The sequence below is a fragment of the Prionailurus bengalensis genome, chromosome C1, assembly GCF_016509475.1.
Source record: "Prionailurus bengalensis isolate Pbe53 chromosome C1, Fcat_Pben_1.1_paternal_pri, whole genome shotgun sequence".
Classification (NCBI taxonomy): Eukaryota; Metazoa; Chordata; class Mammalia; order Carnivora; family Felidae; genus Prionailurus; species Prionailurus bengalensis.
The window spans coordinates 8,668,820-8,681,181 of NC_057345.1; the positions used below are offsets into that span (position 1 = coordinate 8,668,820).

At 51.7% G+C, this 12,362-nt stretch overlaps 1 pseudogene; it reads right to left on the reverse strand.

The window, feature by feature from the left end:
• Positions 1–2,559: 2,559 nt before the first annotated feature.
• Positions 2,560–5,652, reverse strand: LOC122482052 (annotated as a pseudogene).
• Between the last annotated feature and the right edge of the window lie 6,710 nt (positions 5,653–12,362).

The following is a 12,362-nucleotide window of genomic DNA, read 5'->3' on the forward strand; positions in this document are numbered from 1 at the left end:
TGACAGCTTGAAGCCTGGAGCCCACTTCAGATTCTGTGTCTCCCTCTCTCTCTCTCTCTCTGCCCCTCTCCTGCTCATGCTCTGTCTCTCTCTCTCTCTCTCTGTCTCAAAAAATGAATAAAAACATTAAAAAACAAAAGAAAGAATTATCCATTAGAAGGAAGATGTGGAGGGCATTCTGGGCAGAGCTGAGGGCTGCTTAACTGATCAACTACCACCTCTAGTCTCTTAGTGTGGGCTGCCTTATAGCAAAATACCATAGACTGGGTGGTTTATAAGCAACAGAAATGTATTCCTCATGATTCTAGAAGTTGGAAAGTCCAAGATCAAGACTGATAGATTCTTGATCTACTGTGGTAGATTCCATGTTGGGTGAGAGCCCTCTTACTGGTTCGTAAGCACTGTCTTTGCCCTATAACCTCAACTGGCAGAAGGGACAAAGGAGCTCTCTGGAGTCTCTTTTAAAAGGGCAGTAATCCCATTGTGAGGGCTCCACCCCCATGACCTAATCACCTTCCAAAGGTCCCACCTCCTAACCCCCTCACATTGGGGAAATAGGTTTCAACAAATGAATTTGTCGGGGGCGGGGGCACAGACACTCAATCTCTAGCATCTAGGCTCTTGTCAGAAGGGAGAAGACGCAGACAGGGAAAGGTTTGGGGCAAATGTGCTGACCTACTTCTCCTTAGCTCCCCTCTGACTCTGGCCTCCAGCCCTGGGCAGCCAGAAAGGGCAGCACAATGAGAGCACCGACCTCCGGGGAAAGGGGAAGGAGGAAGCAAGGCACACTGTCCAGGGGGTCCACAGGTGGTAAGTCTCTGCCCGCTGTTGTCTCATGGTGTGGCTTTTATGCACGTCATTTCTCTGCTCTGGGACTCTGTTCCCCCTTGTGTAGAATGAAGGAATGAAATGAAGATTTCTCACAGGTGCAAAAGCCCTGTGAGAGTCAGCTGCCCCTCGTTCATGGTTAGGTCAGCTCGCCGGCTCCCAGCCCCTGCTAGTATCTGCATCTTCTGTGACTCTTTACGCTTTCTCCAAAGGCCAGAAAATATCTGCAGAAGAGCCATCAGATCCTTCACAGCTGTGGCATCAATGCAGGTGTGCGTGTGCGTGTGTGTGTGTGTGTGTGTGTGTGTGTGTTGGGGGTGCTTTGGAAACCAGCATATGAGTTCATGAGTGTGCAGCTCTTTGCTGTGAAGTGAATCTCTAAACTGACGGTTATCAGAGGGAAGGCTGAGATCAGTAGCCTGGAAGAAAATAGCTCTTAATTCTTCCCATCCCGTGTCCAGCCTCACCAGCAGCATCTGAGCGTAATTTCTATCTCTATAGAAATTACATTTCTCATTTCTATAACCTCATAAGGGAAAAGAGTTCTGAAAGGGTCGCCTTATCTTTCCCACCACCTCCAGGAAGGACCGCACCATATTGTCCCTCTAGCTGACACCCCGGTGAGATCATTAGAGCTCCTGGACCCAGAAATGCCCAAAGTTAATCTACTTCAGCCTTTGCAGTTATAGGAGCCAGTAAATCTGCACCCCCCCACCTTTGTGCCTAGACCAATTTAAGTTCGATTTCTGTCACTTCCGCCCCAAATCTTCCTGACACAGTCCCCAAAAGAAACCGCACACCTTTTTCTTAGAAAAGTTTCTTGAGAACAAGGTATCACAGCCCTTAGCAACAGCCCAAAGTCTGGAGCCTTTGCAGACAAAGTTGCTGGACACCGTCTAATTTTTTTTTTCTGCTTTACTGCAGAACTTTATTTTCCTCACGCGATGATGTAGTGCTGGGGCCTAATGTTCTCACATGACAGTAGAACACCAAAATTTATTGTCATCTCTTGAAGAATTGAGAATTGCATCCAAAAACCTTACATAAATTAAAAGGAGGAATAAATGTACAGGTGTAAATGCAAACCATTTTTCAACTCAGGGCAAGTAACACCCCACGGCATTCTGGCAGGAAAACACCAGAAAGCAAAGTGGAGGGGCGCCTGGGGGCTCAGTCGGTTAAGCATCTGACTCTTGATCTCGGCTCAGGTCATGATCTCACAGCTTGTGAGATCGAGCCCCGCATTGGGTTTTGTGCTGTCAGACCGGAGCCTGCTTGGGATTCTCTTTCTCTCTCAATCTCTCTTTCTCTGTCCATGCCCTGCTTGTGTGCTCTCTCTCTCTCTCTCTCAAAATAAATAAATAAACTTTAAAAAAAAAAAAAGAAAGAAAGAAAGGAAAGTAGACAGGGGGCACCTGGCTAGCTCAGACAGTGGAGCATATGACACTAGACCTCGGGGTTGTGAGCTCAAGGCCCATATTGGCTGAAAGGATTACTTAAAAATAAAATCTAAAAAAAAAAAAAAAGAGGGGCGTCTGGGTGGCTCAGCTGGTTGAATGTCTGACTTCAGCCCAGGTCATGACCTCGTGTTTCGTGAGTTCAAGCTCCATGATGGGCTCTGTGCTGACAGCTCAGAGCCTGGAGCCTGCTTCGGATTCTGTGTCTCCCTCTCTCTGCCCCTCCCCACCCCCTCAAAAATAAATAAACATTAAAAAAAATTTTTTTAAGAAAGAAAAGGAAGTGGGTCCTAAGGCTCAGACTCTCCCAGCCGCATCGGACCAGCAAGACGGAAATGACAACCAGAAAAGTGGTGGCCCCACCGGGCAGCACCCTGTCAGCGAAGAGGTCCTTCCGGATGTCAGTGTCATGACAACTTCGTGATGGAGTTGAAGGTGGTCTCCAGGATTCCCCAGGAGGGAGGGCTGAAAGAGTGCCTCGGGGCAGGGCTGATGGTGATCCCCACCTGTGGGCAGCTCGTTGCTTTTCTCCAGGGAGGAGGATGACAGGCTGCTGGCCAGCTCCCGCTCCAAGTCCAAGGTGACATAGCACATCATCTCTGTGACGTCATACATGATTTCCCACTCGGCCACTGTGCTAAAGCTGTAGCCATGCTCCAAGAGGACGTTCATGAGGTAATTCATCATGTCTTGGGCAGCCAGGTCCGGATGCAGGGTGGCCTGGGAAAGTGTGCAGTGTGGGTGACCCCATCTCCAGAGCCCAGGACAGTACCAGTGGTGCAGCCAAAGATCTACAGGGACAGCACGGCCTGGATGGCCACAACCACGGCAGAAGTGTTGACAGTCTCGAACAAGCATGGGCGGGACAAAGGAACAGCCAGTGCAGAGGCCCTACAGTGAATCCGGCACGTCGGAGAACGGCTAACAGGCCAGCACGGGGAGTGGAGGGAGCGATAAGAAATGGGCTCAGAGACAGGGCGCCTGGGGGGCTCAGTCAGTTAAGCATCTGACTCTTGATTTCGGTTCAGGTCATGATCTCACAGTCATGAGACTGAGACCCACGTCAGGCTCTGCGCTGACAGGGTGGAGCCTGCTTGGGATTCCCTCTCTCTCCCTCTCTCTGTGCCCTTCCCCCACTTGTGTGTTCTCTCTCAAAATACATAGATAGACTTTAGAAGAAGGAGGAGGAGGAGGAGGAGGAGAAAGAAATAGGCTCAGAGAGGTAGTGATGTTTCCACAGTGCACAGCCTTCTGGTTAAGACCTTGGCTAACCTTAGCTCGAGTGAGATGGGGGCCGTCGGAGGGTTTCAGGTCAGAGAGGACGTGCTCTGCCTCACTCTAAGTGTGGCCCTGCCTGTTCCGGGGAGCTGACCCCAAACACCTCCTTTTCTGCTTCTCCTCATCAGGCTGGGACCCTGGGGCTCCTCCTCCAAGCTGCTAAGTTTGAAGCATTCCTACGGGCCCCCTGCGTTACCCTAGCGGGGCAAGGGGGTGAGTATTTCCTTCTAGCAGCTTCCCCCCTCTCTGATACCTAGCGTTCTCTGTTTGCCTTTTCAGATTCTCCGCGCCTCGTTAACAAGTTTATACATTAAATTCTCTCTGTTAAAATAACTGGTGTGGTTCCTGGTCTCCGACCAGCCCTTAGCAGTAGGCTCAGCAGCAAGGCTTCCCCGGGAACAAGGCCTGGTCTCCAGCCTCAAGGACACCCCCGTAAGGCGGTAGGAAGGAAAATGCCGCCCTCACGTTCCCAGAGATGCCATTACAAATTACCACCCGGGGGGCGCCTGGGTGGCTCAGTCGGTTGAGCGTCTGACTTTGGCTCAGGTCACGATCCTGTGGTTCATGAGTTCGAGCCCCACGGTGGGCTCCGTGCTGACAGCTGCTTGGGATTCTCTGTCTCTCCCTCTCTCCTGCCCCTCACCCCCCTCAGAAATAAACACTTTTTAAAAATTACCACAAACTAACCAGCTTAAAACATCAGGAATTTTCTCAGTGTTCTGGAGGTGGGAAGTCCAGAATCAAAGTGTTGGCTAGGCCACGCTCCCTCAGAAGGTTCTAGAGGAGGATCCTCCCAGGATGCTTCCAGCTCCAGGTGCTCTTTCGCTTATAAATGTATCTCTGCCTCTGTCTTCGCGTCACCTTGTCCCCTCTGTGTCTGTCTGTGTCTCAAACCCTCTCTCTTTTTCCAAATGTTTTTTTTTTTATTTTTTAAGTTTTTATTTATTTGCTTATTTTTGTTTTTGAGAGAGAAAGAGAGACAGTACGAGCAGGGCAAGGGCAGAGAGCAGGGTGGGGGTCGGGGGACAGAGGATCCAAAGTGAGCTCTGCACTGACAGCAGAGAGCCCCACGCGGGGCTCCAACTCAAAAACCGTGAGATCATGACCTGAGTCAAAGGCAGACAGCTCACCGACTGAGCCACCCAGGCACTCCTGTGCATTTATTTTTGAGACAGAGAGAGGCAGAGAGACAAAGAATCCCAAGCAGGCCCTGTGCTGTCAGCATAGAGCCTGACACAGGGCTCAAACTCACAAACCATGAGATCGTGACCTGAGCCAAAATCAAGAGTCGGACCCTTAACCGACTGAGACACGCAGGTGCCCCACTCTTTCTTTTATAAGGATAACCTGTCATTGGACATCGGGCCCACCTCGTATCTGGGATGACTTCATCTCAAGATCTTTAATTTCATTGCATCTCCAGAGGCCCTCTTTCCAAGCAAGTTTACATTCTCAGGGGTCAGGACGTGGACAGATCTTTTGGGAGACCGCCATTCTCCGTAACGCAACCCCCCAACCCCACCGCCAAAAGTCGGTCTTACTGTCCCACGTTCTCTGCTCACCTAACGCCCTGGCCTGCCTCCCGAGTCCCTCATGGTGTGCCCCAACTCACTTTCCACTTCTCTGGGCACAGTCTTTATACCTACACGCCCTCAACCGACGGACTGGCAGTCCTTGAGACCCTAGGCCCTTCACAATGTGGCTGCTTCCTCCATCTGGAAAGCTCTGCTCAGCTTGGCATCATGTTTTCTATGATGCTGGGATGCTGGCTTTGATCCTGCCAACCATACCCTCCCCCTACCGTCCCCCTCACGAATGGCTTGGAGCAGAGTGTTCACCCGAGACCCAGATCATGAATGACTGTCCCAGAAGACGCTAGAAGTTGTATTTCCTCCTTCCCCTGTGCCTCCCAGAGCATCTGGTGCGGACCTCCATTGACAGGCTCCTGATACTATAGCGTAATTATTCAGCGGCTGTCTGTTTTCCCTGCCGGGGTGGGAGCTGCATAGGGCACGGGTCAGACTTACCCATTTTGTATCTGGAATGGCTGGCACAGGTCTGGACACATGGAAGAGGCCTCCTTAGACATGTGTTAACCCAGAGATACGCAAATATGTCTGTTTGTGGGGCACCCTGGTGGCTCAGTAAGTTAAGCATCAGACTCTTGTTTTATGCTCGGGTCATGATCTCGCAGATCGTGGGTTCGAGCCCCGCGTCCGGCTCCGTGCTGCCAGCTCAGAGCCTGGAGCCTGCTTCGGATTCTGTCTCTCCCTCTCTCTCTTCTCCTTCCCCGCTCGTGCTGTCTCTCTCTCTCTCTCTCTCAAAAATAAATATTTAAAAAAAGAAAGCGCGTAATTCAATAGCTTCTAGTATACTCGCAGATAGATGCAGTCATCATAGGCAATTTTAGAGTATTTTCGTCACCTCAGAAAAAAAACACCTCCATGCCCTTCAGCCATTATCCCCTCCGCCCCCCCCCCCCCGACGCCAGCCCCAGGCAACCACTGATCTTCCTGTCTCCATAGATTTACCTACTCTGGATTTTTCATATAAATTGAGATCATAAATGTGTAACCTCTTGTGTCTGGCTTTTTTCACACGGCGTAATGTTTTCAAGGCTCATCTATGCTGCAGCCTGTATGAGAACTTCGCTCCTCCCTATGGCCAAACAATATTCCATTGTGTGGACGTCTCACGTTGTGCTTCTCCATTCTTCCGCCTTTGGAGTTACTTCCGCTGTTAGGCTATCGTCGACAATACCACCGTGAACGTTCACGCACAAGTTTTCGTGAGGCCATACTTTTTCACCTCTCTTGTGTATATACCTAGGAGTGGAATGGATGGGCCATCCAGTAACTCTGCTCGATCATTTGAGGCATTTGTACATACAATTATCTATAACATTCCTATATATAAGTTTTCATATAGTTCTCAATATAGCTAAAGAGCTGTCATATTTATTCTTTTAAATTTTTTTTCAATGTTTATTTATTTTTGACACAGAGACAGAGCATGAACCGGGGAGGGTCAGAGAGAGGGAGACACAGAATCGGAAGCAGGCCACAGGCTCCGAGCTGTCAGCCCAGAGCCCGACGCGGGGCTCGAACTCGCGGACCGCGAGATCGTGACCTGAGCCGAAGTCGGACGCTTAACCGACTGAGCCACCCGGGCGCCCTCATACCTATCCTTTTAAGTGGTCGTTTTATAATCCACTGCATTTTGTATTCGTAATGTCATTATTTTCTAATTTGATTGGTAGTGCCTAGACTTCTTTTTCGTTAGTTTAAATGATGCCGCTATAAAAATCTTTACATATGTAGGCCCTTTGTCCTTTTGGGTGTGGGTTCCTCATCCTCCAACATGTAGACATTTGGGGCCAGATCCTTCCTGGTCGGGGTCAGGGGCAGGGGGGGGCGGGGGCTGTTCTGTGTACCGTAGGATTCTTAGCAGCACCCACGGTGTCCACTCACCACACGCCAGTGGTGTCCCTCTCACGCAAATAATGAAGGCCAAAGGTGTGTCCAGACATTACCAAATGTCCTCTGGGGGAGCAAAATCCCACCTGGTTGAGAACCACTTCTTTATTTTTACTAGGCTACGTGCCCAAGAAAGAGTTACCGAATTGAAAGCACGAGCATTTTCAGGACTCTCAATGCTGATGAGGGGCTGGCCCCCCAACAGGACCGTAGCAGCTGACAATCTTTGTCACAAGGGCCAAGAGAGCGGAGTCAGGGACCCTCGTGAAAGTGGTGGGGGTGTCTGCGAAAGAGGAGACCTTACACGCGGGGAGAGAATGGCTCCCTACTGTTGCGTGCACACCTACAGGGGGCGCCGTTCACACGGCAGTCCCTGGGAAGGGCTGTGCGGGGCACATCTCCGAGCAGACGTTGCTCACTTCCGGGGCGATGTGAACACAGCAGCAGCCTCTAACTCCGGGGGGGGGGGGGGAGGGTCACTCTGAAGAACAAGCACATCGTGGCTTAGATCCTGCAGGCTCTGGAAATGGAGAAGGGCAGGGAGGGAGGGAAGGAGTGGAAAACAGAAACAGCCACAGGAGAGGGAGAGGGAGCCGGCCAAGCCCGGAGGGTCACATTCATGAATGGCTTGGAATGGGGTGGGGCGGGGGGGCACACGTGAGGCCAAGATCATGAATGGCCGTCCCGGAACTTCCACATGAGAGCTATTTGAGGAGAGAACACTCTGTGCCTGGGGAGGGTCACACAGGAGCAGGGCCACGTGCGGGGCAAAGAGCTCTGTGACACTCCCACTGCCAGAACAGGGCACCCAAGGCCTTCTGGTTGGCTCTTCTCCCTCAACACTACTCCCCAGAGAAGGGGGCAGTCCCCAGGCGCCTCAGAGCTCCAGGCCCTCCGAAGCTAGCTGCATCCTCCGGGACATGTTTGGGGACCTGTCCCCGTAGTCAGAGCCATGTTCCCTCATTTAAAAGGGATGATGTGAGGGGCTGAGAAAGTAGGTCGGGGGTGATAGGAAGATCAGACAGGGGTCACTGTGCTGAGTTGAACTGTGTCCCTTAAAATTCATGTTCTCCCAGAACCTCAGAACGTGACTTTATTTGGAAATAGGAGCCTTGCAGTTGTCATTAGTTAAGACGAGATCATACTGGAATAGGGTGGGTCCTAAATCCAATATGACTGGTCTCCTTATAAGAAGAGAAGAGACACAGATCCAGACAGACAGGGAGGGAGGGAGGGAGCAGTGTTAAAAACAGAGGCAGAGTTAGGAGTTAGGAGCCAAGTGTCTACAAGCCAAGGATTTCCAACAACCACCAGAAGCTGGAAGAGGCAAGGAGAGATCCACCCCTAGAGCCTTCAGAGACAGCACAGCCTTGCCGACACCTTCATCTCAGACTTCCGGCTTCCAGAACTGGGAGAGAATAAATTTCTGTGGCTTGAAGCCATCCAGTTTGTGGTGCTGTGCTGTGGCCACCACAAGAAGGAACACAAGCATCTTGGATTTAAAAAGCGTCTTTGGCCTGGGCTCCTGGGTCCTTAGGTTTATGCCGTAGGTCTCTGGGGGGCTTAGGCTTTGATAGGACAAGGTAGGGTCTGGGTTCCGGGAGTCAGCCTGCCTAAGATTTGGAGTTTAGTCCCGCCTCTTCCCTCTGTGGCAGATGGCCACAAGATCTCCCACAGGACATGCTCTTCCTACAACGGGATCTGTAACTCTCCTTCCCTCCGAAAGAGGGTCCACCACGTTCCCTCCTCTGGAACCTGGGCAGGCTCATGGTTATGGCAGAAGTCACACCCACCTCTCAGGCTAAGTCTTGGAAAGTGAAGCAGCTTTTGCTTTGCTCCGCAGATCACTTGTGCTGGAGGCCAGAGTCAGCATGTGAGGAGTCCCACTGCCTTGAGGCCTCCATGCCATGAGGAAGCCCAGACCAGCCCACCTGGAGAAGCCCTGAAGCCCCACGAAGAGAGAGAAACGCCAGGCCAGCCCCACCTGCCCCAGCTCCAGCCACTGCCTGTCTGCAGTAGCATCCAAGACCCTGAGTCAGAAACCACACAAGCCCTTCCCAAACTCTCGGCCCACAGAAACCCTAAGACAGAATAAAACCTTAAGCCACTGAATTCTGGGGTGATTTACTACACAGCGATTGATAACCAAGTGCTAACTGTATATCTTGGGCAAACCACTTTAGCCTCCCTTTGCCCGTCTATATTAGCAGCACCTACCTCAGGGGGTGATTGAAAGATTAAATGAAGTAATATATGTAGGGGCACCCAGGTGGCTCAGTCGGTTAAGCATCTGACTTCGGCTCAGGTCATGATCTCACGGTTCATGTGTTCGAGCCCCACATCGGGCTCTGTGGGAAGGAGTGGGGGCGGGGACAGGAGATCCAAAGTGGGCTCCGTGCTGACAGGAGCAAGCCCGATGCAGGGCTCGAACTCATGAACCATGAGATCATGACCGGAGCTGAAGTCAGACACTCAACTGACTGAACCACCCAGGTGCCCCCTCTTTTTTCTTTTTTTTTTTTAATGTTTATTCATTTATTTTGAAAGAGAGAGAGAGAGAGAGAGAGAGAGTGCCCATGCACATGAGCAAGGAAGGGGCAGACAGAGAGGGACAGAGAATCCCAAGCAGGCTCCTAGCTGTCAGCACAGAGCCCGACACAGGGCTCTAGCTCACAAACCATGAGATCATGACCTGAGCCACAATCAAGAGTTGGATGCTTAACTGACTGAGCCACCCAGGTGCCCCCTATTTTCTTAAGTCATTAAGTTTGGGCTACTTTGTTACACAGCAACAGCTAACTAATACAGGTAATACTATAATACAGGTAGATATTATCATCTCTGTTCTATAGATGAGGAAATTAAGGAAATAATTCATCCCTTCGGCAACTGTTTACTGAGTGTCTACTCTATGCGACGCTGCCTTAACACTGGGGCCAAACAGGCACCAAAGAATATAGGACTCCCTTCCTCACAGAGCAGGAGACCTGAACCTGCTAAGTCATTTGGTCTCGACCCACAGCAAAGTGACACAACCGAGGTTCAGCTTTTATCCATCTCGCTCTAATTGTGTGACCCCAACACCCAGAGATTCCCCCCCTCCACATACAAAGTGATTCCTGGGAGGCTGATGTGCTCACCTCCCACTGCCCACACCCGAACTGGAGGCCAGAGAGACAACTCCCCACGGAAGTGTGGATCCTTCCAGGGGTACAACCTGTGAACAGGACAGGAAGTCCTGCCCCCCTCCACTGCTCTGTTGCGGGGGGTCGGGGGGCTGTCAGGCACTTGCCACCTGAGAGGAAACTCTGATGAGGGAGGAAAGTGACAAGAATGTCCCCAGGTGGGGACACTTAGGGATAAAGCAGACCGACAGCTTCTCCGTTCTTCAGCAACCACTGTGGTCATCTCAAGAGGATCGTTTTGGTTGCATGATGCCAAGCAGCTCTTGGCCAGAACTCCAAACCTGCTAAAGGTCATTTAGCATTCATGGTCACTGACAGATGACTCCTGCTCTTGGGGACCCACCAGTCTGTTCTGCTCTTTCCAACTCCAAGGCGAGGGCCATAGACGAGTCTTTCCTTCTAGAACCACACGGCCGCCTCGTCGCCTCAGGTCCCGGCTGCACAGAGGTGCCCACTTTGCCCTGAGAACGGAGCCCATGCCACCAGGACAGCTCAGCTGCTCTTGCCTCAAAAATAAACAAATGAGGGGCGCCTGGGTGGTGCAGTCGGTTAAGCGTCCGACTTCAGCCAGGTCACGATCTCACGGTCCGTGAGTTCGAGCCCCGCGTCGGGCTCTGGGGTGATGGCTCAGAGCCTGGAACCTGCTTCCGATTCTGTGTCTCCCTCTCTCTCTGCCCCTCCCCTGTTCACGTTCTGTCTCTCTCTGTCCCCAAAATAAATAAAAACGTTGAAAAAAAAAATTAAAAAAAAAAATAAACAAATGAATGAATGGAGAGTTCTAAAATCACCCATTTCCAACCCCTCAATTTAAATAGAAAGAGAATCGGAGGCCCAGAGAGCTAAAGCCATCGTTCCAAGTTACGGGATCAGCTTCTTACCTTCCTCCCTCCTTTCCTCCCTCCATCCCTTCCTCCCTTCCTCCTTCCCTTCTTCCCTGCTTTCTTTCTCCTCCTTTCCTCCCTCCCTCCCTCCTTCCCTTCTCTCCTTCCCTTCCTTCCTTCTTTTCTTTCCTTCCTTCCTTTCTTCTTCCCTGTGCTCACACATACACCAGGAGCCCTCTAAGGGGCCCTGGGAGACAAGCTAATGTTCACTGAGCACATAGCGGGGGTCATGAACGGTTCTACCCGCTGAAGGTAATCATCATGTCATTTACAGTGAGGAAGAAATGAGCAGAGCCGGGGGCCGAGCAGCACTCCATAAATGCTCACTCGTATTTTTATTATGCTGGGGTGCAGAAGAGCCAGGTGCCTTGCCCAATGCCCCTGGTGGGTGAATTGTGGCAACAGTGTCCGCTGCCCCCAACACTCAGTCCCCAGGGGCCTCTGGGGAAGGCTCAGGGAATGTTCCAAGGCTCCGGAAGACAGGTTTCCCCTTCAGGACTCAGGTGCTCAGAACGGGGTTCCTCTCCATCGCTTTTATTCAACATCTTTGCGTTGAGCACCTACTGTGTGCCAGGCACAGGGGCCGACTAAGAAAGTTCTCTCCACAGAGGTGACATTGGAGCCAAGACCCGAAGAATGAGAAGAAGCCAAGATTCCAGGGAAGAGTGATCCAGGCAGCAGGAAAAGAGGCCAGGCCTTGAGGAGGGAAGGGGTGCTGTGTTTGAGGAACAGCAGAAAGCCAGCAGGCTGGAAGAGCAAGGGTGAGAAAGGCTAATTAAAGGCCTCCAAAAAATGTCCACAGCCTAATCCCTGCAACCTGTGAGTGTCACCCTACCTGGCCACAAAAGGACTTTCCAGATGTGACTAAATTAAGGGTGTTGAGGTAGGGAGATTAGCTTGGATCATCCAAGTGGCCCCAAAACGCAGTCACAGGTACCTTTGTAAGAGGGAGGCGGAGGGGGACTCGGCCTGGGCGGAATGGAAGAAGGCCGCGTGACCTCCCAGGCAGGGGCCAGAGCGATGCACCGTGAGCCAAGGGACAGCAGCCACCAGGGGCTGGAAGATGCAGGGAATGGACTGCCCCCAGGGCCTCCCGAGGGAGTGTGACCCTCCCACACCTTGACTTTAGCCCGGTGATACAGATTTGGGACTTCTGGCCTCCGGAACCATGAGCGTTGCGTCGTTCTGAGCCAGCACGGTTCTTGGTTCCTGTAGCTTCCGGACGGTGAGAGTGAAGGCAGGGAGGACAGCGGCAGG